The following is a 24,361-nucleotide window of genomic DNA, read 5'->3' as shown; positions in this document are numbered from 1 at the left end:
GGAGAAATGCTGGAATCTATTATTAAGGAAGTAATACAATCGAGCAGAGTCATTGTGGTTTTATGAAAGGGAAATTGTGTTTGCCAAATTTATTGGAGTTCTTTGAGGATTTAACAGGCAGTGTGGATAGAGGGGAACCAGCTGATGTAATTTCTAAAAGGCATCCGATAAAGTCCACAAAAGGTTACAAGACAGGATAAGAACTCATGGTACAAAAACAGAATTACCTGGAAAAACTCAGCAGGTCTGGCAGCATCGGCGGAGAAGAAAAGAGTTGACGTTTCGAGTCCTCATGACCCTTCGACAGAACTTGAGTTCGAGTCCAGGAAAGAGCTGAAATATAAGCTGGTTTAAGGTGTGTGTGTGGGGGGCGGAGAGATAGAGAGACAGAGACGTGGAGGGGGTTGGTGTGGTTGTAGCGACAAACAAGCAGTGATAGAAGCAGATCATCAAAAGATGTCAACAACAATAGTACAATAGAACACATAGGTGTTAAAGTTAAAGTTGGTGATATTATCTAAACGAATGTGCTAATTAAGAATGGATGGTAGGGCACTCAAGGTATAGCTCTAGTGGGTTTTTTTTTAATTTTATATAATGGAAATAGGTGGGAAAAGGAAAATCTTTATAATTTATTGGGAAAAAAAAAGGGGGAAACAGAAAGGGGGTGGGGAGGGGGGAGGGGACTCACGACCTAAAGTTGTTGAATTCAATATTCAGTCCGGAAGGCTGTAAAGTCCCTAGTCGGAAGATGAGGTGTTGTTCCTCCAGTTTGCGTTGGGCTTCACTGGAACAATGCAGCAAGCCAAGGACAGACATGTGGGCAAGAGAGCAGGGTGGAGTGTTAAAATGGCAAGCGACAGGGAGGTTTGGGTCATTCTTGCGGACAGACCGCAGGTGTTCTGCAAAGCGGTCGCCCAGTTTACGTTTGGTCTCTCCAATGTAGAGGAGACCACATTGGGAGCAACGAATGCAGTAGACTAAGTTGGGGGAAATGCAAGTGAAATGCTGCTTCACTTGAAAGGAGTATTTGGGTCCTTGGACGGTGAGGAGAGAGGAAGTGAAGGGGCAGGTGTTGCATCTTTTGCGTGGGCAAGGGGTTGTGCCATAGGAGGGGGTTGAGGAGTAGGGGGTGATGGAGGAGTGGACCAGGGTGTCCCGGAGGGAGCGATCCCTACGGAATGCCGATAAGGGGGGTGAAGGGAAGATGTGTTTGGTAGTGGCATCATGCTGGAGTTGGCGGAAATGGCGGAGGATGATCCTTTGAATGCGGAGGCTGGTGGGGTGATAAGTGAGGACAAGGGGGACCCTATCATGTTTCTGGGAGGGAGGAGAAGGAGTGAGGGCGGATGCGCGGGAGATGGGCCGGACACGGTTGAGGGCCCTGTCAACGACCGTGGGTGGAAAACCTCGGTTAAGGAAGAAGGAGGACATGTCAGAGGAACTGTTTTTGAATGTAGCATCATCGGAACAGATGCGACGGAGGCGAAGGAACTGAGAGAATGGGATGGAGTCCTTACAGGAAGTGGGGTGTGAGGAGCTGTAGTCGAGATAGCTGTGGGTGTCGGTGGGTTTGTAATGGATATTGGTGGACAGTCTATCACCAGAGATTGAGACAGAGAGGTCAAGGAAGGGAAGGGAAGTGTCAGAGATGGACCACGTGAAAATGATGGAGGGGTGGAGATTGGAAGCAAAATTAATAAATTTTTCCAAGTCCTGACGAGAGCATGAAGCAGCACCAAAGTAATCATCGATGTACCGGAGAAAGAGTTGTGGAAGGGGGCCGGAGTAGGACTGCAACAAGGAATGTTCCACATACCCCATAAAGAGACAGGCATAGCTGGGGCCCATGCGGGTACCCATAGCCACACCTTTTATTTGGAGGAAGTGAGAGGAGTTGAAGGAGAAATTGTTCAGCGTGAGAACAAGTTCAGCCAGACGGAGGAGAGTAGTGGTGGATGGGGATTGTTCGGGCCTCTGTTCGAGGAAGAAGCTAAGGGCCCTCAGACCATCCTGGTGGGGGATGGAGGTGTAGAGGGATTGGACGTCCATGGTGAAGAGGAAGCAGTAGGGGCCAGGGAACTGGAAATTGTTGATGTGACGTAAGGTGTCAGAGGAATCACGGATGTAGGTGGGAAGGGACTGGACAAGGGGAGAGAGAAGGGAGTCAAGATAACGAGAAATGAGTTCTGTGGGGCAGGAGCAAGCTGAGACGATCGGTCTACCGGGGCAGTTCTGTTTGTGGATTTTGGGTAGGAGATAGAAGCGGGCCGTCCGAGGTTGGGCAACTATCAGGTTGGAAGCTGTGGGAGGGAGATCCCCAGAGGAGATGAGGTCAGTGACAGTCCTGGAAACAGTGGCTTGATGTTCAGTGGTGGGGTCATGGTCCAGGGAGAGGTAGGAGGAAGTGTCTGCGAGTTGACGCTCAGCCTCCGCGTGGTAGAGGTCAGTGCGCCAGACAACAACAGCACCACCCTTGTCAGCGGGTTTGATGACAATGTCAGGGTTGGACCTGAGAGAATGGAGTGCAGTAAGTTCAGAGAGAGACAGGTTAGAATGGGTGAGAGGAGCAGAGAAATTGAGACGACTAATGTCGCGCCGACAGTTCTCAATGAAAAGATCGAGAGAAGGTAAGAATCCAGAGGGAGGGGTCCAGGTGGAGGGAGAATATTGAAGATGGGTAAAAGGATCCGTTGAACTGGGAGAGGACTCCTGCCCAAAGAAGTGAGCCCGGAGACGAAGACGGCGGAAGAAGAGTTCAGTATCATGCCGAGCCCGAAATTCATTGAGGTGAGGGCGTAAGGGTATGAAACTAAGTCCTTTGCTGAGCACTGAACGTTCAGCATCGGAGAGGGGAAGGTCAGGGGGTATAGTGAATACACGGCTGGGGCTGGGATTGGAAGATGGGGTGGGGACGGAGGGACAGGCAGGGGTGGAGGGTCCTAGATGGGTGTTGGTGTCGATGAGTTGTTGGAGCTTGCGTTCCTTAGCACTTGAGAGAAAGAGAAAAAGTTTCTTGTTGAGGCGTCGGATGAGCCGAAGGATAAAATGAAACTGGGGGCACGCGCAGCTTTGAAAAAGGGTACGGCGGTGCTGCTGGAGGGAGAGGTCGAGTGTGTTCATATGGCGGCGCATGGCACTGAGAGTGGATTTCAGAATGTGACGGGAACAGCAGTCCGAGAAACGTTTTATGTCCCGGAGATACCTGTAATCCTGGGTGGGTTCGAAACATGAGGGGTGGAATTTCAGTTGAAATCCATGTGGGGTAAGTCGGAGACGGAGACAGTCACTGAGAAAGGAGATATGGCTGTGAAAGCGGGTTTTAGTAAACACCTTGTCAAACACTAGGAGAGAAATGGAAAGCAATGAAGGTGAACAAGGCAACAGAGAAATCCGGAAATCTTGTCGCAGAGAGGAACAGAACTTCTTCAAGGAGGTAGGCATTTCTTGAAGAGCAGTGGCAGTCAATTAAACACAGAAAAAAACAAAAAAACTGCGGATGCTGGAAATCCAAAACAAAAACAGAATTACCAGGAAAAACTCAGCAGGTCTGGCAGCATCGGCGGAGGAGAAAAGAGTTGACGTTTCGAGTCCTCATGACCCTTCGACAGAACTTGAGTTCGAGTCCAGGAAAGAGCTGAAATATAAGCTGGTTTAAGGTGTGTGTGTGGGGGGCGGAGAGATAGAGAGACAGAGAGGTGGAGGGGGTTGGTGTGGTTGTAGCGACAAACAAGCAGTGATAGAAGCAGATCATCAAAAGATGTCAACAACAATAGTACAATAGAACACATAGGTGTTAAAGTTAAAGTTGGTGATATTATCTAAACGAATGTGCTAATTAAGAATGGATGGTAGGGCACTCAAGGTATAGCTCTAGTGGGTTTTTTTTTTAAATTTTATATAATGGAAATAGGTGGGAAAAGGAAAATCTTTATAATTTATTGGGGAAAAAAAAAGGGGGAAACAGAAAGGGGGTGGGGATGGGGGAGGGGACTCACGACCTAAAGTTGTTGAATTCAATATTCAGTCCGGAAGGCTGTAAAGTCCCTAGTCGGAAGATGAGGTGTTGTTCCTCCAGTTTGCGTTGGGCTTCACTGGAACAATGCAGCAAGCCAAGGACAGACATGTGGGCAAGAGAGCAGGGTGGAGTGTTAAAATGGCAAGCGACAGGGAGGTTTGGGTCATTCTTGCGGACAGACCGCAGGTGTTCTGCAAAGCGGTCGCCCAGTTTACGTTTGGTCTCTCCAATGTAGAGGAGACCACATTGGGAGCAACGCCCCTTCACTTCCTTCTCCTCACCGTCCAAGGACCCAAACACTCCTTTCAAGTGAAGCAGCATTGCACTTGCATTTCCCCGAACTTAGTCTACTGCATTCGTTGCTCCCAATGTGGTCTCCTCTACATTGGAGAGACCAAACGTAAACTGGGCGACCGCTTTGCAGAACACCTGCGGTCTGTCCGCAAGAATGACCCAAACCTCCCTGTCGCTTGCCATTTTAACACTCCACCCTGCTCTCTTGCCCACATGTCTGTCCTTGGCTTGCTGCATTGTTCCAGTGAAGCCCAACGCAAACTGGAGGAACAACACCTCATCTTCCGACTAGGGACTTTACAGCCTTCCGGACTGAATATTGAATTCAACAACTTTAGGTCGTGAGTCCCATCCCCCATCCCCACCCCCTTTCTGTTTCCCCCTTTTTTTTTCCCAATAAATTATAAAGATTTTCCTTTTCCCACCTATTTCCATTATATAAAATTAAAAAAAAAAACCCACTAGAGCTATACCTTGAGTGCCCTACCATCCATTCTTAATTAGCACATTCGTTTAGATAATATCACCAACTTTAACTTTAACACCTATGTGTTCTATTGTACTATTGTTGTTGACATCTTTTGATGATCTGCTTCTATCACTGCTTGTTTGTCGCTACAACCACACCAACCCCCTCCACCTCTCTGTCTCTCTATCTCTCCGCCTCCCACACACACACCTTAAACCAGCTTATATTTCAGCTCTTTCCTGGACTCGAACTCAAGTTCTGTCGAAGGGTCATGAGGACTCGAAACGTCAACTCTTTTCTTCTCCGCCGATGCTGCCAGACCTGCTGAGTTTTTCCAGGTAATTCTGTTTTTGTTTTGGATTTCCAGCATCCGCAGTTTTTTTGTTTTTTTCTAAGAACTCATGGTGTTGGTAGTAATATATTAGTGTGGATAGAGGATAGGCTAACTAAGAGAAACAGAGTCAGGATAAATGAGTAATCTTCACGTTGCCAAACTCTAGCTAATGGGATGCCACAGGGATCAGTGCTGGAGCCTCAACCATTTACACTTTATTAAAGACTTGGATGAAGGGACCAAGTGTATTGTAGCCAAATTTACTATGATACAAAGGTAGATAGGAAAACAAGTTGTGAGGAGGACTCTGAGTCTGCAAAGCAAGATAGGTTGAGTGGGAAAAATATTGGCAGATGGAGTATAATGTGGGAAAATGAGGTTGTCCTCTTTGGCAGGAAGAATAGAAGAGTGTTATTTAAATGGGAGATTGCAGAATGCTGCACAGAGGGGTCTGGGGGTTGCCCTGTACATAAATCACAAAATGTTAGAATGCAGATACAGCAAGCAGTAAGGAAGACAAATGGAATATTAGCCTTAATTACAAGGGGGATGGAGTGTAAAAATAGGTAATTATTGCTACAGCTATACAGGACATTGGTGAGACCGCACCTAGAGTGCTATGTACAGTTTCAATCCCTTTATTTTTCAAAACTTTGTTTTTATTAGCATACTTCTTGTTTTTAGCCTACACTGCTGACTAGCAGCAATTCAAAAAGAATCCAAATGTGTAAGTCTCTCCCTGTCAGTACAATCTCTCCATTGGCAAGTTCTCTACTGTGCCTCCTTGTGGTGACAGACAGAAACTGGGTTCCTCATGGACCCAGGCTGAAGCTTCAGAGAAACCTGGAGGTGGTTTGCTCCCCCCACCCCCCAGACATAGTGTGCATGCCTAGTGGCATGTGGACATGCCCTGGTGCCTTTGAACCAAGCTCCCAGCTAATGGTGAATAGCTCTACTGCCTTGTGCACATCTTGGAAGAGTTGAAAGGGAATAAACCCTGGCAAAAAATCTGGAGTGAAGCCCAAAAGCGAACTGATGTCCAAAATTGCCATATTTTCGCCAAGGTCTGCAACCAAGCTGGTGCCAATCGTAGTGTTTTGCATTCCTTTGGATCCATCCAGGGAGGCTGAGATAGGGATCCTGACATTTGGGTAGCCCAGGGTCTCTGTAAATTTTGCTCAGTCGTGTGCTTTGGAGAGAACATTTTTCAGTGCAGAGCATTAGCACAACTCTGGAGGCAGAAGTTACGATTGATAAGTTCAACTTGATTAGCATAGAGAAGAGGTGCTACAGGCTATCTCCAGTGGGAGGCATCATCTTGTCTCACCGGTGAGCCACTACCCACCTCAAGTCAGCCAGTCCTTGGCTAGTATGGTGCTAATGCGCCATGATCCATCTGCTTCAATGGGTGTTTGGTGCTCAAGAGCGTCTCTTCAATAAGTGGACCATCAATTGCACCAGGCAGAAAAACAACAGGAAGAAGATGCCAACTCTTTGATTGAAAGCTGGAACTTCAGGACCACATGCATGGGACTGAAAGCTGACTTTCAGTTAATTGATAATGTGCGCAAGACAGCTGTGATTGACATGGAACTTGATAGGCCAAGTATTGGTATTGCTTCCCTGCAAGAGACTAGGCTAGCCAAGAGTAGAGCACTAAAAGGAAAGCATTACATATTCATCTGGCAGGGAAGGGTTCAGTGAAAATGCTTGAGCAATGCTTAGGCTTTGCTGTAAGGAACTTGCTGGTCTCAATGATTGAAACGCTTCACAGATGGTTCAGAACATGTTCTCTCCATTCACTGCCTCTCGACTCAAACAGAGCCATTTAATCTCATGAGTATCTATGCTGTCACACTGTGCTCCACTTCAGAGGTGAAAGAATAGTTCTGGGAGGAGCTTGATGCTGCTATCAGTCGAATTCTTAGAACATCTTTACCTATTGGGGAATTTCAACACATAAGTGTGTGTGGAACATTGGGCATTGCTGTTCTGCCTCAGACTTCAGGGCTTTGGGAAGACGAATGAGAATGGACAGAGACTATTTGAGCTTTGCTGCTACCATTAACTTTGTGTAACTAACATTTTCTTTCCGAACACCATGCCACAAGGTATCCTAGAGACATTGATCAAAACATTGGTGTCAGTTGGACCTGATCATCACCAGGTGTGACTCTCTGAACAGCATTCTCAATGCACGCAGCTGCCACAGTGCTGACTGTGATATAGATAGCTCTCTGGTGTGCACCAAGGTCAGGATGGAAGACTTGAAGATTTTTCATTGAAAGCAGAAATGCCGTCCTTGTATCAACGTCAACCACACTGCCTACCCAGATAAGAACCAATAATTCTGTGACTCAGTTGTCCATTTCTGGCATTCTCATTCAGAACACAGAAGTGAAATCAAACATGCTTCGAGACACCATTTGCAGTAGTGCACTCAACATATGGGAAGCAAGAGCAGAAATTGCTGACTGGTTCGAGGCTAACATCGCCGTGGTGGAACCTGTCTTTAAGCCAAGCAATCTGCCCTCATTACTTCAAGCAGTGCATTTAAAGCCCTCTCGCTCGATCGCTCTTGTAACTAAAGCCCAACAGACTGCTAGGTGGTGCACCAATGACTACTGGTTACATCTCTGCCAGAATATCCAGACGCGGAATGCTAGGAATACGTATGGTGGGATCAAAAAGGCAACAGATCCATGAGCAAAGAAAGCAGCTCCATCAAAAACAAAGACATGGGGTGGCCCTCACTGATTGCAATAATCAGTTGGAGACATTAGTGCAACCTGACTTTTGAGTTGTTCTCTAGGGTGAATACAGTAACTTAAGAAGCTCTGACACCATGGAAAGCCTGCCTTTCATAGTAGAGCTGGATATGATGGAGGATCGTAGTAAAACTGTTGACTCGCTTGCCATGGGCTAAGGTCTAGGTACTGATGCAATACTGCCTGACCTTATTTAAACACAAGAAACTGGTACTCCTGCAGCCTCTGGTGAGAGAGAGAGAGCAGTGCCCCAGGATATGCATGATGCAGAGACTGTGCCCCTGTACAAGAACAAGGGGGACTGCAATGATTGCAACAACTATCGAGAGATCGCCCCATATCTTGGGAAAAGTATGCCTGTATTATCCTTGTCAGACTCCAGATCTTGGCTGAATACATCAATCTTGAATCTTTGTGTGGTTTTGGAACTGGAAGAGCCACAATTGACATAATCATCTTAGTTTGGTCGCTGCAAGAAACACTATATACTGTATTGACTTCATAAAAGCATTTGACCATGTGTGCAGAGGCAGTCCATTTTAAGCTGCTGGAGAATATTAACTTTCCTCCAAGGCTGTTCCGTGTGATCTCATCATTCCATGACAACATTTGTTACAGTCAGCTATGACAGGGTACATTGGAACCTTTCTCAGATCTGCAGTGGGGCCACACAGAATTGGGTTCTTGCACCAACACACTTTTTAGCATATTCTTCTCTTTGCTGCTGTTGTATACCTCCACTTTGTCTACTTGCATACTAGAATGGATGGAAAGCTGTTCAGCCTTGCTGGCCTTAGATGCAAGACAAAGGTGTGCCATGTCCTCATCAAACAATTGCACCGCACCGATGATACCACTCTAGAATTCCATATCAAGGAACACCTTCAGTGGCAAATGGACAGACTCCCTTATGCCTGTAAAGAGTTTGGTTTGGCCATCAGCATCGGGAAGATAAATGCCATGGTCCCGGATGTTGCCATAACACCATCATCTGTCAGTATTGACAATGTGATGCTGGAGGTTTTGATAGCTTCACATATTGAGGCTCCATAATCACCAGCAATCTGTCACTAAATACTGAAATGAACATGTACGTTGCAAAAGCTTGCACCTGTAATGTCCAAACTGAGTAAGAGAGTATGGAACAGCAACCTGACTGAGAACACCAAACTACCAGTCTACCAAACCTGTGTCCTCAGCACACTCTTTTATACAATGGTGAGACTGGACAACATATGCTAGGAGAAAACTGAACAGTTTCCACCCTCACTGTCTCAGATGTATCCTTGACATCTCTTGGTAGGACAAGGTCACCAACTCTCAGATCCTGGAGCATGCTAATTCCATTAGCTTACACTCTACTAAACCATCAATGTATGCACTGGCTTGGCCATGTTCTTTGGATGGATGACAGCTATATACCCAAATACCTCTTTTATGGTGAACTGGTCTCTGGGTCATGACCCAGGTGAGCATCCATACCCCTGCTACAAAGACATCGGCAAACGAGATATGAAGGTGACGGACACTGTCAGTGACAGTTGTTAGTGTTAGCCGTGACCTCTGGAGGCTGTTTGTTTGTTTGGAGGGGCATTGGAAAAGGTGAGCAGAAACAAAATTCAGCTGGCTTAGAAGAGGGCCCAAATAAAACAGAGGCCAGTGAATCTGTGAAATGTCAAATGCAGCAAGACCTGGACAATATCCAGGCTTGGGCTGACAAGTGGCAAGTAACATTCACACCACACAAGTACCAAGCAATCTTCATCTCTAACAAGAGAGAATCCAGCCATTGCCTGTTGACAAGAGGAGGTGGTAGTGTAGTGGTATTGTCATTGGACTGGTAATCCAGAGACCCAGGGTAATGGTCTGGGGACCCAAGTTCAAATCCCACCTTGGCAGATGGTGGAATCTGAATCCAATAAAAATCATGAAACCATTGTCGATTGCTGTTTTAAAAACCTACCTGGTTCACTAATGCTCCCTTTTAGGGAAGGCCTTCCTACATGTGACTCTTAAATGCCCTCTAATGGGCAATAAATGCTGGCCTAGCCAGCGACACCCACATCCCATGAATGAATAAAAAAAGTCTTATCAGTCCAGTGTCTTCCTGTGCAGCAGAAGCTGCCATGCCAGAGTGGGACATGAGCCACGCCAGGTGATATTTAACACAGTTGACCACCACAGTGTAAACCATCAGCTCATGAGACAAGGCTGCTAAGACAATTCTTCTGAAAACGTGGGGTTAGCTTCCATGTGTATTTGGGTGATGCCTTTTTTCACAAACTCTGCCAGAATCCTAAATTCTCAAAAGTGTTGTGCTGCCTGGCTCCTTGCCCAGCAACTGATCTCTGATGAGCCAGAAACCTCCCCAGCTCTGGACTCAAATTCTCCAATGTTCTCTTGACTTCTTCCTGTCAGGCACAATGTATAACTTTAATTTATATTTGTGTGTTAAGAAAGATGGAACGAGGTTTAAGATTCATTTGGTTTTTTGTGAGCTTGGTTCTGGTAATCTCGAGGGCCTCCTAGCAAAATGGTCTTTTTTTTGGATTTGCTTATAAACATTTTTAATGAGATTTCACAACCCTTGAAGTGAAGAGATGGATTATGAAAGCATAGTAATTTTGGGGGGAAAAAACACAGTGGAAAAAATTGTGCTGTTGCCTAATGGCAGGGGCCCTGTGTCTCTCACACACGGGGAAAGACAGAAAATAAGTTCAGGGTGTGTATGTCAGAGAGCGAAGGCAGGAGTGATGAGCTCTTTGATCAGAAATACTGCTGGGGACTGAGCTTAGAGAACTTGTGTTTGCTCTGCAGTTGAAGTGTCTGTAGAGGTATTGGTGGGATAAAAGGAATACTGAGTTTGAATCATTTTATGGTATTTCTATTGAAATCTTTCCAACTTTTTTTGTTTGGTGTAACATAGTTAATTTTTCCTTGTTTAATAAACATTTTATTCTTTGTTCAAGTTCATCAGTAAACTCCTTTGAATTTGTTCAGTAACCTTCCTCCATGGTTCCTTAAAAAATAAAACAAAGTTAGGATCTGTCAAGAAGTAGAAGTTAGGATCTGTCAAGAAGTAGAAGTTAGGATCTGTCAAGAAGTAGAAGTTAGGATCTGTCAAGAAGTAGAAGCTAGGATCTGTCAAGAAGTAGAAGCTAGGATCTGTCAAGAAGTAGAAGCTAGGATCTGTCAAGAAGTAGAAGCTAGGATCTGTCAAGAAGTAGAAGTTTGTTTAAGATTTCCAGCATCTGCAGTATTTTGCTTTTATTTTAGGATCTATCAAGCCAGGTTTCACCCTGGGATCTGACATGTCCAGTATTGGAATCTACTGGGATTGTAACACTTCCCAAGTTAAAACAAATCACATCTTATTCAGAACTCTGCCATACACATCCTATTGTATACTAATTCCTGATCAATAATTAACTGCCTCCTTTCCAACCTTTAGTGGCTCCGAGTGTCTCAGTACATTAATTTTTTGAAACCTTTGACCTCATTTATAAAACCTTCCATGACCTTACCTTTACCATACTGGTTGGAGTCATATCTAGCACAAGTTAAAGATGGTTGTGGTTGTTGGAAGCCAATCATCTCAGCCCCAGGACATCACTTTAAGAGTTCCTCGGTGGTTGTATCCTGGATCACCCATCTTCAGCTGCTTTATCAATGACCTTCCTTCCAACATATGGACAAAATGAGGATGTTTGCTAGTGCTTAGTACCTTAGATAATGAAGTAGTATGAATATGCAGCAAGACCTGTAAAGCACTGAGGCTTGGGCTGATAAGTGGCAAGTGACATTCGTGGTCCACAAGTGCCTGGAGGATACATTTGACCAGAAAATTGGCTGGGCCAACCATATACATACGGTGGCTATAAGAGCAGGTCAGTGCCTGGCGGGGGAATGTAATGTGCAACCCAGTGTCTTGAGTCTCATTGTTGCTTTCAATTGCTGCAAATCCTTGCAGCACATTTGTTGTTTTAAACTTTACATGTAATACATTGTACCGATACAGCAGATGAAAATCAATTTTTGTCATCTAGAAGATATTAAAGACTCGGCAGAGAAAATTACTCTTCTTGGAGCCATTCTCCTGATTTCTCTGATCTCTTACAAACCCATAAACCTCCGAGATATCAGTGCTTGTCTAATTCTGGCCTCTTTCTCATTCCTAATCATATTGTTCAACAGTTGGTGGCTGTGCTTTCAATTGCCTAAGCCCCAAGCTTTGAAAATCCCTCTGTATACTTCAATGCCTCTCTAGTTCACTTTCCTTCTTTAAGACTCTCAAAATCTACCTCTGGATTTTAGTAAGCTGCTCAAATAACATCTTATGTGGCTCGGTGTCATACTTTGTTTTATAACACTTATGAAATCACAGAATTGTTAAAGTGCAGAAGGAAGCCATTCAGCCCATCATATCTGCACTGGCTCTCCAAATGACCATCATGACTCCGTGCCATTCTCCTGCCTTTTCCTTGTAACCCTGCACATTATTTCTACTTAAATAATCATCTAATGTCCTCTTTAGCGCCTTGGTTGAACCTGCCTCCACCACACTTTCAGGCAGTGCATTCTAGACCTGAACCACTCACTGTGTGGAAAAAGTTCTTTTTCACATTGCATTTGCTTCTGAAAATCACTTCAAACCTGTGCCCCCACTTTTACAAGTGGGAACAGCTTTTTCTTATTTGATCCTTGTATATGTGCGTTGCTGGCTAGGCCACCATTTATTGTCCATCCCTAGTTGTCCTGAGAATGTGGTGGTGAGCTGTTTTCTTGAACTGCTGCTGGCCATGCGGTGTAGATACACCCACAGTGCTGTTAGAGAGAGAATTCCAGGATTTTATGGTGATATATTTCCAAGTCAGGGTGGTGAGTGGCTTGGAGAGGAACCCCCTGGTGGTGGTGTTCCCAAGTGTCTGCTGCCCTTGTCCTTCTAAATGGCAGAGGTTGTGAATTTGGAAGGTGCTGTCTGAAGAGTCTTGGTGAGTTCCTACAGTGTATCTTATAGATGGAACACACTGTTGCCACTATGCTTTGGCAGTGGAGGGACTGAATGTTTGTGGATGAGGTGCTAATGGGGCCGATTGCTTTGTCCCAGATGGTGTAAAACTTTGTGAGTGTTGTTGGAGCTGCACCCATCCAGGCAAGTGGAAAGTATTCCATCACACTCTTGATTTGTGCCTTGTAGATTGTGGACAGGCTTTGAGGAGTTGGGAGGTGAGTTACTTGCCACAGGATTCCTAGTCTCTGACCTGCTCTTGTAGCCACAGTATTTATATGGCTAGCCCAGTTCAGTTTCCGATCAATGATAACTCTCAGGATGTTGATATTGGGGGATTCAGCAATGGCAATGCCATTGAACGTCAAGGGATGATGGTTAGATTCTCTCATGTTGGAGATGGTCATTGCCTGGCATGTGTGGCATGAATGTTACTTGGTCTGAGTCTGGTTACTATCCAGGTCTTGCTGTATTTGGACATAGACTGCTTCAGTATCAGAAATCACGAATGGTGCTGAACATTGTGCAATCATCAGCGAACTTCCCCACTTCTGACCTTACGATGGAAGGAAGGTTATTGATGAAGCAGCTGAAGATGATGGTTGGGCCTAGGGCTGTACCCTGAGGAACTCCTGCAGTGATGTCCTGGAACTGAGATGATTAAACTCTAACAACCACAACCATCTTCCAACCAGCAGGGAGTTTTTCCCCGATTCCCATTGCCCCAGTTTTGCAAGGGCTCCTTGATGCCATACTTGGACAAATGCTGCCTTGATGTCAAAGGAAGTTGCACGCGCCTCACCACTGGAGTTCAACTCTTTTGACCATATGTGAACCAAGGCACTAATGAGGTCAGGAGCTGAGTGGCCCTGGCGGAACCCAAACTGAGCGTCAGGGAGCAGGTTATTGCTAAGCACGTGCCATTTGATAGCACTGTTGATGACCCCATCCATCAGTTTACTGATGATCGATAGTAGACTGATGGGGCAATAATTGGCCGGGTTGAATTTGTCCTGCTTTTTGTGTACAGGACATACCTGGGCAATTTTCCACATAGCCGGGTAGATGCCAGTGTTGTAGCTGTACACGAGCAGCTTGGCTAGAGGTGATTCACATTCTGGAACCAGTGTCTTCTGCATTATTACTGGAATATTATCAGGGCCCATCGCCTTTGCACTAACCAGTGCCTTCAGTCTTTTCTTGATATCACATGGAGTGAATCGAACTAGCTGAAGACTGGCATGTAGGATGCTGGGGAACTTTGGAGGAGGCTGAGATGGATCATCCACTTGGCACTACAGGTTGAAGATTGTTGCAAATATTTCATCCTTTTTTTTTTTGCACCGATGTGCTGGGCTTCCTCCTCATTGAAATGGGGATATTTGTGACGCCTTCTCCAGTGAGTTGTTTAATTGGCCACCACGATTCACAACTGGATGTGGCAGGACTGCAGAGCTTTGGATCTGATCTGTTGGTTGTGGAATCGCTTAGCTTATGCTGTTTTGCATGCAGGTAGTCCTGTGTTGTAGCTTCACTAGGCGGACACCGATTTTTAGGTATGCCTGGTGCTACTCCTGGCAGGCCTTCCTGCAACCTTCATTGAACGAGGGTTGATCCTGCAATTTGATGGTATTGGTAGCGTGGGGGATATGCTAAGCCATGAGGTTACAAATTGTGGTTACGTGCAATTCTGCTGCTGCTGATGGCCCAAAGCGCCTCATGGATGCCCAGTCTTGAGTTGCTAGATTTGTTCGAAATCTATCCCATTTGGCATGGTGGTAGTGCCACAGAACACGATGGAGAGTTCCCTTACTATCTGCCGCAGACCTAGTCTAGCAGCTACGCCCTTTAGGACTTGGCCAGCTTGGTCGGTAGTAGTGCTGCCATGCGATTCTTGGTGATTGACATTGAATTCTCCCAGACGAGGGCACGTCCTTGCCACCCTTAGTGCTTCCTCCAAGTTCAACATGGGGGAGCACTGATTCATCAGCTGAGGGAGGGCGGTATGTGATAATCAGGTTTCCTTGCCCATGTTTGACCTGATGCCGTGAGACTTCATGGGGTCCGGAGTCAATGTTGAAGACTCCCCGGACAACCCCTTCCTGACTCTATACCGCTGCTGGGTTTGTCCTACTGGTGGGACAGGACATACCCAGGGAATAGCGATGGTGGTCTCTGGGTCATGACCTGTAAGGTATGAATGATTCTATGAGCATGACTATGTCAGGCTGATGCTTGACTAGTCTGTGAGATAGTTCTCCCAATTTTGGCTCTAGCAGTGTGGTCCATCCGGCTTCATTCCTTTTTTGACTTTCTAGCGGTTTGACACAACTGAGTGGCTTGCTACACTCGACTCAACCACGTTACTGTGGATCGGGAGTCACAAGTTTGTAAGGAACAGCAGAATTCATTCCCTAAATTAGTGAACCGAGTGGGTTTTTATGACAATCGACAATGGTGAATGGTGTCATGGTGACTTTTAATTCCAGATTTTTAATGAATTCAAATTCCACCATCTACCATTGTGGGACTTGAACCTGAGACCCCAGAGCATTATCCTGGATCTCTGGTCTAGTCACTATCCCACTGCCTGTCCCGTTTCTCCCTATCTACTCTGTCCAGCCCCCTCATAATTTTGAACAACTTCATCAAAATTCCTCTTAGCCTTCTCCCTTACGAGGAGAACAGATCCAACTTCTCCAATCTAGCTTCATACCTGAGGTTTCTCATTGTTGGAACCATTTTTTTGTAAACCTCTTCTGCATTCTCCCCAATGCATTCACATCCTTCCTAAAGTGTAGCGCCCAGAAATGTACACAGCCCTACAGCTGAGGCCTAACCAGTGTCCTGTACCTGTTCAGCAAAACATCCTTGCTCTTGTACTCTATGCCTCTCCTTAATAAAAGCCTAGGATACTATATGCTTTATTAACTGCTCTCTCCACCTGTCCTGCCACATTTAATGACTTATGTACATATACACCCAGGCCCCTCCGCTTCTGCACACGCTTTAGAGTTGTGCCCCTTATTTTACATTGTGTCTCCATGTTCTTCCACCCAAAATGAATCACCTCACACTTCTCTGCATTGAATCTCATTTGCCACCTATCTGCCCACTCCACTAATTTGCCCATGTCCTTTTGAAGTTCTACACCATCTTCCTCACAGTATAACGTGCTTCCAAGTTTTGTATCATCCGCAAACTTTGAAATTGTTCCCTGGACACCAAGACCTAGATCATTAATATATACAGGAAAAACAAGGGTCCAAGTACCAACCCCTGGGCAACTCCACTAAAACCTTCTTCCAGCCTGAAAAATATCCATTAACTATTACTCACTGTTTTCCATTACTCCACCAATTTTATATCCACGTCGCTACTGTCCCTTTTTTTCCCATAAGCTATAACTTTTCTTACAAGTCTGTTGCGTGGCACTGTATCGAATGTCTTTTGGAAGTCCATGTACACCATTATCCTCATCCACCTTCTCTGTTACCTGTTCAAAAAACTCCACATTAGTTGAGCATTTTTTTTCCCTCAAGAAATCCATTCTGGCTCTACCTATTCAACCCACATTTTTCCATGTGACTATTAATTCTATTCCCAAATAATTGTTTCTAGAAGCTTCCCTGAAGTTAAACCTACTGGTCTGTAATTGCTGGGCTTATCTTTGCAATCTTTTTTGAACAAAGGCGCAATATTTGCAGCTCTCCAGTCCCCTGACACCTCTCCTGAGTCTAGGGAAGACTGAAAGATCGTGGCCAGTCCCCCTACAATTTCCACATTCACTTCCTTCAATATCCTTGGATGCATCTCATCCGGTCCCAGTGCCTTGTTAACTTTAAGTGCCAACAGCTTACCCAATACCACCTCCTTATTGATTTTGAACCCTTCTAGTGACATATTTCCTCCTCTGTCACCAGGACTTGGGTAGCATCTGCTTCCTTGGTAAAGACAGATGCAAAGTATTCATTTAACACCTCGGCCAAGCTGCTGCCTCCATGTGTAAATCCCCTTTTTTGGACCCTAATCAGCCCTTCTTCTCCTTTTACCATCCATAAACTATTTATATGCCTTTAGAAGACTGGTATTCCCTTTTATGTTGGCTATCTGCCTTTTCTTATAATTCCTCTTTTCTTATTTGCTTCTTCACCTCTCCTCTGAATCTTCTGCATTCAGCTTGGTTCTCAATTTTATTTTCTACTCAACATCAGTGATAAGCATGCTTTTTCTTCTTTATCTTTAATTTCTATCTCCTTTTACATCCAGGGAGCTTTGGATTTATTTGCCCTATCTTTCCCTTTTTGAGGGATTATACCTTGACTGTGCCTGAACCATTTCTTCTTTGAAGGTAGCCCATTGTTCAGCTTCAGTTTTTCTCACTAACCTTTGATTCCAGTCTATCCAGCCCAGCTCTGTCTTGCCCCCTTGAAGCTGGCTCTCCCCAGTTAATTATTCTTACTCTGAATTGCCCATTGTCCTTTTCTACCTTCATCGTAAACCTTATCATACAATCATCACTGTCTCCTAAATGTTCCATTACTGACACTTGATCTACTTGGCCCATCCCATTTCCAAGAACCAGGTCTAGCAGTGCCTCCTTTCCTGTTGGATTGGCCACAGACTGCTGTAGAGCAGTTCCAGTACGGCTGCAACACTGGCATCTATCTGGCAATGTAGAAAATTGCCCAGTTATGTCCTGTACACACAAAGCAGGGCAAATCCAACCAGGCCAGTTACCGCCCCATCAGTCTCCTCTCGACCATCAGTAAAGTAATGGAAGGATTCATCAACAGTGTTATCAAGCAGCACTTGTTTAGCAATAACCTACTTACTAATGCCCAGTTTGGCTTCCGCCGGAGCCACTCAGCTCCTGACCTCATTTACAGCCTTGGTTCAAACATGGACAAAAGAGTTGAACTCCCAAGGTGGGGTGAGAGTGACTGCCCTTGACATCAAGGCTGCATTTGACCAAGTGTGGCATCAAGGATCCTTAGCAAAACTGGAGTCAATGGAAATCAGGTGGAAAACTCTCCACTGGTTGGAGTCATACTGAGCATAAAGTCAGGTGGGTATGGTTGTTGGAGATCAATCTTCTCAGCTCCAGGACATCACTGCAGGAGTTCCTCAGGGTAGTGCTCTTGGCCCAAGTATCTTCAGTTGCTTCATCAATGACTTTATTACATCACAAGATCAGAAGTGGGGATGTTCGCTGATGATTGCACAGTGTTCAGCACCATTTGTGACTCCTCAGATACTGAAGCAGTCCATGTCCAAATGCAGCAAGACCTGGACAATATCTAGGCTAGGGCTGACAAGTGACAAGTAACATTTGTGCCACACAAGTGCTAAGCAATGATCATCTCCAACAAAAGTGAATCTAGGCATCATGCCTTGACATTCAATGGCATTACCTTTGCTGAATCTCCCACTATCAACATCACTGAAACTGAACTGGACTAGTCATATAAATATTGTGGTTAAAACAGCAGGTCAGAGGCTAGGAATCGTGTGACGAGTAACTCACCACCTGACTCCCCAAAGCCTGTCCACCATCTACAAGGCACAAGTCAGGAATGTGATGGAATGCTCCCCATTTGCCTGGATGAGTGCAGCTCCCACAACACTCAAGAAGTCTGAAACCATCCAGGACAAAGTAGCCCGCTTGATTGGCACCACATCCATAAACATTCACTCCCTCCATCACCGATGCACATTAGCAGTAGTATGTACCATCTATAAGATGCACTGCAGGAATTCACCAGGGCACCTTAGACAACACCTTTTGAAACCCATGACCACCACCATCTAGAAGGGCAAGGGCAGCAGATAGATGGGAACACCACCACCTGGAAGTTCCTCCCCAAGCTGCTCACCATCCTGACTTGGAAATATCTCTGTTCCTTCACTGTTGCTGGGTCAAAATCCTGGAACTCCCTTCCCAACAGCACTGTGAGTGTACCTACACCACATGTACTGCAACGGTTCAAGTATGCAGCTCACCACCACCTTCTCAAGGGCAACCAGGGATGGGTAATAAATGCTGGCCCAGGCAACAAAGCCCACATTCCACGAATGAATAAAAAAACAGAAAATTCTCTTGAACGGGCCCTAGAAACTCTTGCCCCTCTCTGCCTTTTACATACCACTATCCCAGTCTATGTTTGGTAAATGAAAGTTCCCAATTTAAAACTACTCTGTAATGTTTGCACCTCTCTGTAATTTCCCTGCAGATTTGCTCCTCTACATCCTTCTCACTAGTTGATGGCCTATAGACTACACCGAGCAATGTAATTGCACTCTTTTTGTTTGTTTGCTCTTGCCATATTGATTCTCTTCTTGAAACCTCTGCTTGGGACATTTCATTATATTAAAGTTGCTGTATAAATGTAAGTTGTTACTACTTGCGAATTGTTACAAATGAAATTACTGTGCTATTATTCATAGAATGTTTGTATTATACTGAAATCAGTGGGACTATTGATTAATTTTGCCAGAAACTCAACTGGACCAGCCACATCTATGTTGTAGCTTCAAGATCAAGTCAGAGACTGGATATTCTCTGACAAGCAACTCACCTCCTCCGAGCTCCCCAAAATCTTCTACCATCAGAAGGCACAAGTTTGAAGTATGATGGAATACTCTTCGCTTACCAGGATAAGTGCAGCTGCAATGACTCTCAAGAAGCTCAACGCCATCCAGGACAAAGAGCCCACATGGCTGGCACCTCATCCACCTTCATAAATATTTACACCCTCCACCATTTGTATACCCTGGCTGTAGTGTGCAATATCTAAAAGATGCAATGCAGCAACTCATCAAGGCTGCTTCAAGACCTTCCAAATCCTCAACTTGGACAGCAAACGCATAGAAATGCCATCACTTGCAAGTTCTCTTCCAAGTCTCTCACCATCCTGATTTGGAAATACATCACTATTACTGGGTCAAAAGTCTATCTAACAGCTTACCACTGTAGCTTACCATTACATACTCAAGGCACTAAGATGAGCAATAAATGCTGGCCTTGCCAATGAACCGGTTTACTTCAGTATTAAATTATGTTGTGGGTCTTGGTCTCCCTGACGGGCTGCAGTTCTATAGAACAATGGAGTAGTACAGCACAAAAGAGCACAATTCAGTCCATTGTGTCTCTGCCAGCTCTCTGCAAAAGTAACCCTGCTAATTGCAATCCTCTGCTTTTGCCTGTAACCCTACAAGTTTTTTTCTTTTGCAATCTGAAAAACAACCATTCACCACCACTGTTTCCTGTGACTCAGCTAACTTTGTATCCATGCCGTCACTGCCTCTTTTATTCTAAGGGTTTTAGCTTTGCTGACAAACCTGTTTCGTGACACTTTCTCAGATGCCATGTACACTATATCAAACATATTACCCTCATCAATCCTCTAGGTTACATAATCAAAAAACTCAAGCAAATTATTTAAACATGATTTGCGCTGAACAAATCTGTGTTGGCTTTCCTTAAACTATATTTCTAGAAGTGACTGTTCACAGATTCATTCTGAAAGCTTTCTCATCACCAAGGTTAAACTGACAGGCCTGTAGTTGCTGGGCTTATCCTTGCACCCTTTTGGAACAAGCATGTAAATTTGTATTTCTGCAGTCCTCTGGACCAACCTTGTATCCGCGGAGTGGAACATTATGCCTAGCACTTCTGCAATTTCCAATCTTAACTTCCCTTCATATCCTCGGATGCATCTGATCTAGTCCTGGTGATTTATTAATGTTAAGTAGAGGCAATCTTTCTATCATTTTTGAGCTCGGCCATTGAACCACCTCCTCTTTTATCGTGATTTTGGCAGCAGCAGTTCTTTGGTAAGGACTCATTTAGTACCTTAGCTGTGCTCCCCGCCTCCATACGTAAATCACCTTTTTTGGTTCCTAGTCAGCTCCATTCCCCCTTTTACCACTTTCTTTACTATTTATGTGCCTATTGACAACTTTTAGATATCATTTTATGTTAGCTGCCAGTCTCAATACTGTCTTTGCTTCTCTTTTTTGACTCCCTGTTTGAACTTTGTATATTCAGCCGGGTTCTCATTTCTATTATCAACCTGACATCTGTCATATGTACCTTATTTTGTTTCACCTGACTCTTATTTTTGTCATCCGGGAAGCTCTGCCTTTGTCAGTTCTACCTTTACCCCTTGTGGGAATGTACCTTGATTGTACCTGAACTTATTCCTCTTTTAAAGGCAAGATTCTTGATGATGTGACCAAATGACATACATACTTTACTAAGCATTTTTAGCTCAGTTTTCTCTGATTCTTTATAACTTCAAAGGGGTCTTAGAGAATGAGTACCCATTTGCTTCAGCATATTTAGGCTGTTCATCCTAAACGATTTGTGCGCATCCAAGCTCGTCTCTAAACTTTGTACATGTAAGAAGTGGTCATAAAATTTGTTGGTAGAGCTACTGCCTCTCTAATCGTCAAAAAAAAATTATTACCCTAAATGGGTAAACTTGACAACATAGCTTCATTAAGTACTTTTGTTTCAAGATCTATTGTTTTCCTACTTGATATTTAGAACACTGGAGACTGAAGGTGTGGAAAGAGTCTAGTCCTTTGTTTGATGCTGCCAGACCTGCTGAGTTTTTCCAGGTAATTCTGTTTTTGTTTTGGATTTCCAGCATCCGCAGTTTTTTTGTTAATATCCATTACAAGCCTACCGACTCCCACAGGTACCTCGACTATAGCTCCTCACACCCCACTTCCTGTAAGGACTCCATCCCATTCTCTCAGTTCCTTCGCCTCCGTCGCATCTGTTCTGATGATGCTACCTTCAAAAACAGTTCCTCTGACATGTCCTCCTTCTTCCTTAACCGAGGTTTTCCACCCACAGTGGTTGACAGGGCCCTCAACCGTGTCCGGCCCATCTCCCGTGCATCTGCCCTCACGCCTTCTCCTCCCTCCCAGAAACATGATAGGGTCCCCCTTGTCCTCAATTATCACCCCACCAGCCTCCGCATTCAAAGGATCATCCTCCACCATTTCCGCCAACTCCAGCATGATACCACCTCCAAACACATCTTCCCTTCACCCCACCCCGGCGGCATTCCGTAGGGATCGTTCCCTCCGGGACACCCTCGTCCACTCCTCCATCACCTCCTCCTCCTCAACCCCCACATATGGCACCTCCCCATGCCCACGCAAAAGATGCAACACCTGCCCCTTCACTTCCTCTCTCCTCACCGTCCAAGGGCCCAAACACTCCTTTCAAGTGAAGCAGCATTTCACTTGCATTTCCCCCAACTTAGTCTACTGCAAAAACAGAATTACCTGGAAAAACTCAGCAGGTCTGGCAGCATCGGCGGAGAAGAAAAGAGTTGACGTTTCGAGTCCTCATGACCCTTCGACAGAACTTGACAAGTTCTGTCGAAGGGTCATGAGGACTCGAAACGTCAACTCTTTTCTTCTCCGCCGATGCTGCCAGACCTGCTGAGTTTTTCCAGGTAATTCTGTTTTTGTTTTGGATTTCCAGCATCCGCAGTTTTTTTGTTTTTAGTCTACTGCATTTGTTGCTCCCAATGCGGTCTTCTCTATATTGGAGAGACCAAACGTAAACTGGGCGACCGCTTTGCAGAACACCTGCGGTCTGTCTGCAAGAATGACCCAAACCTCCCTGTCGCTTGCCATTTTAACACTCCACCCTCTCTCTTGCCCACATGTCTGTCCTTGGCTTGCTGCATTGTTGCAATGAAGCCCAACGCAAACTGGAGGAACAGCACCTCATCTTCCGACTAGGCACTTTACAGCCTTCCAGACTGAATATTGAATTCAACAACTTTAGATCTTGAACTCCCTCCTCCATCCCCACCCCCTTTACGTTTCTTCCCCCTTCCGTTTGTTTTTTCCAATAATTTTTATAGATTTTTATTTTCCCATCTATTTTCATTATTTTTAAATCTTTTATGCCCCCCACCCCCACTAGAGCTGTACCTTGTGTGCCCTACCATCCATTCTTAATTAGCACATTCGTTTAGATAATATCACCAACTTCAACACCTCTGTGTTCTTTTGTTCTTTTGTCTGTGACATCTTTTGATTATCTGCTCCTATCACTGCTTGCTTGTCCCTACAACCACACCACTTCCTCCACTTCTCTCCCCCCACCCACAACCACACCTCCCCCCCACCCCCCCCACCTTAAACCAGCTTATATTTCACCCCTCTCCTTGGATTCACCCAATTCTGTTGAAGCGTCATGAGGACTTGAAATGTCAACTCTTTTCATCTCCGCCGATGCTGCCTGACCTGCTGAGTTTTTCCAGGTAATTCTGTTTTTGTTTTGGATTTCCAGCATCCGCATTTTTTTGTTTTTATTTCATAAATGTGGAGGTTATTGTCACCAAAAAATAAACAAACATTGCTCTGACACTGTGAATCAAACATTCCCTAATCTATGGCCAACACAAGCTAGAGTTGCCTTTATTAGCCAAGGAATAGGATGTAGGAAAAGGGAAGTCATGTTGCAAGTGCAGAAAATGCTGTCGAGGCCACAGCTACACTTCTGCGTTCAGTTGTGACCTGTGCTTCATGGGAGGGATGGCATTGTAATGGGGAGAGTGCAGAGGTTCCCGACCTGGACACATGCTGGCCTGGAGAGTTGGATTTATGAGGAAACATTGCATATACTTGCGACATTTGCCGTGGAGCACAGGAGATTGACAGGTCACACTATTGACCTTCATACCGTTATGAGGGCCATAGAATGGGTGGACAGAAGGCAACATTTTCCCTTTGGCACAGGGATGACTAACGTGGTGGCATTTATTTAAGTTGAGTGCCATGAGGTGAGGTGCTGAGGACCTTTTGGACAGAGTAATGTGGGACGCCGTGACTGAAAGGATGGCGGAGGTACAAACCCTCCTAAGATGCAATAAGTCTTTGGATGTGCAGCAGTGGTGCCATGACATGTTAGGCCATGGGGATAGTGGTCACAATGGGATAAGGCGACTTTGGAAGTTGCTAAAGACACGCATCCTCAAGGGGCCGAGGGACCTTTGTGTATGACGCACACGTCTGACTGTATCAGTCTGTGAATGAGCAGTGTTGCTGCATTAATGATTGCAGCAATCATCAGTGCTTTGGATGGTGGGGAGACAGAGTGGATGGGACTGTGGGCCTCATACATAGCCGCTGCACCCCAGCCTCACCACCACCTGCCGACCTGGCCGCCTGCCTCCTCCTCAGCTTCATGGCCTGTTCCTCAAAGGTGGTGATATGATGCAGCACGGCATGCCCACCACCAGTCCGCAAAAGCTGCCAGCTATTGTGTTTTTTTTTGCTTGCAGAACAGAGAAGAGCATTTATTGGGGTTGATCGCTCATGTAGTCTGCACGTGCAAGCCGCAACCCAACCACAATGGCCCATTTGAGGCCTCCAGCGGCTCCTGTCCACACTACTGGTGATCAGTCAACAGAAGATAGTACGGCTGCTCCCAAAC

At 45.3% G+C, this 24,361-nt stretch overlaps 1 protein-coding gene across 2 annotated transcripts in view; it reads left to right on the top strand.

Annotated features, from left to right (window-relative positions):
* Nucleotides 1–24,361, top strand: part of gpr63 (G protein-coupled receptor 63) — a 161,704-nt gene that overhangs the window by 10,120 nt on the left and 127,223 nt on the right. Inside the window, exon 2 of one of the 2 annotated variants that reach the window (XR_005942958.1) lies at nt 19,389–19,787. The exons of the other annotated variant lie outside the window; for it this stretch is intronic. The gene's annotated coding sequence lies outside the window, so the exon portion shown is untranslated. Of the gene's footprint in view, nt 1–19,388; nt 19,788–24,361 lie in introns of those variants that run through there. 2 annotated transcript variants of the gene reach the window in all.

This window comes from Carcharodon carcharias, chromosome 5 (assembly GCF_017639515.1).
Source record: "Carcharodon carcharias isolate sCarCar2 chromosome 5, sCarCar2.pri, whole genome shotgun sequence".
NCBI classification, from domain to species: domain Eukaryota; kingdom Metazoa; phylum Chordata; class Chondrichthyes; order Lamniformes; family Lamnidae; genus Carcharodon; species Carcharodon carcharias.
Note: the sequence above shows the minus strand (reverse complement) of the source record. Positions and strands in the feature narration are given on the sequence as shown.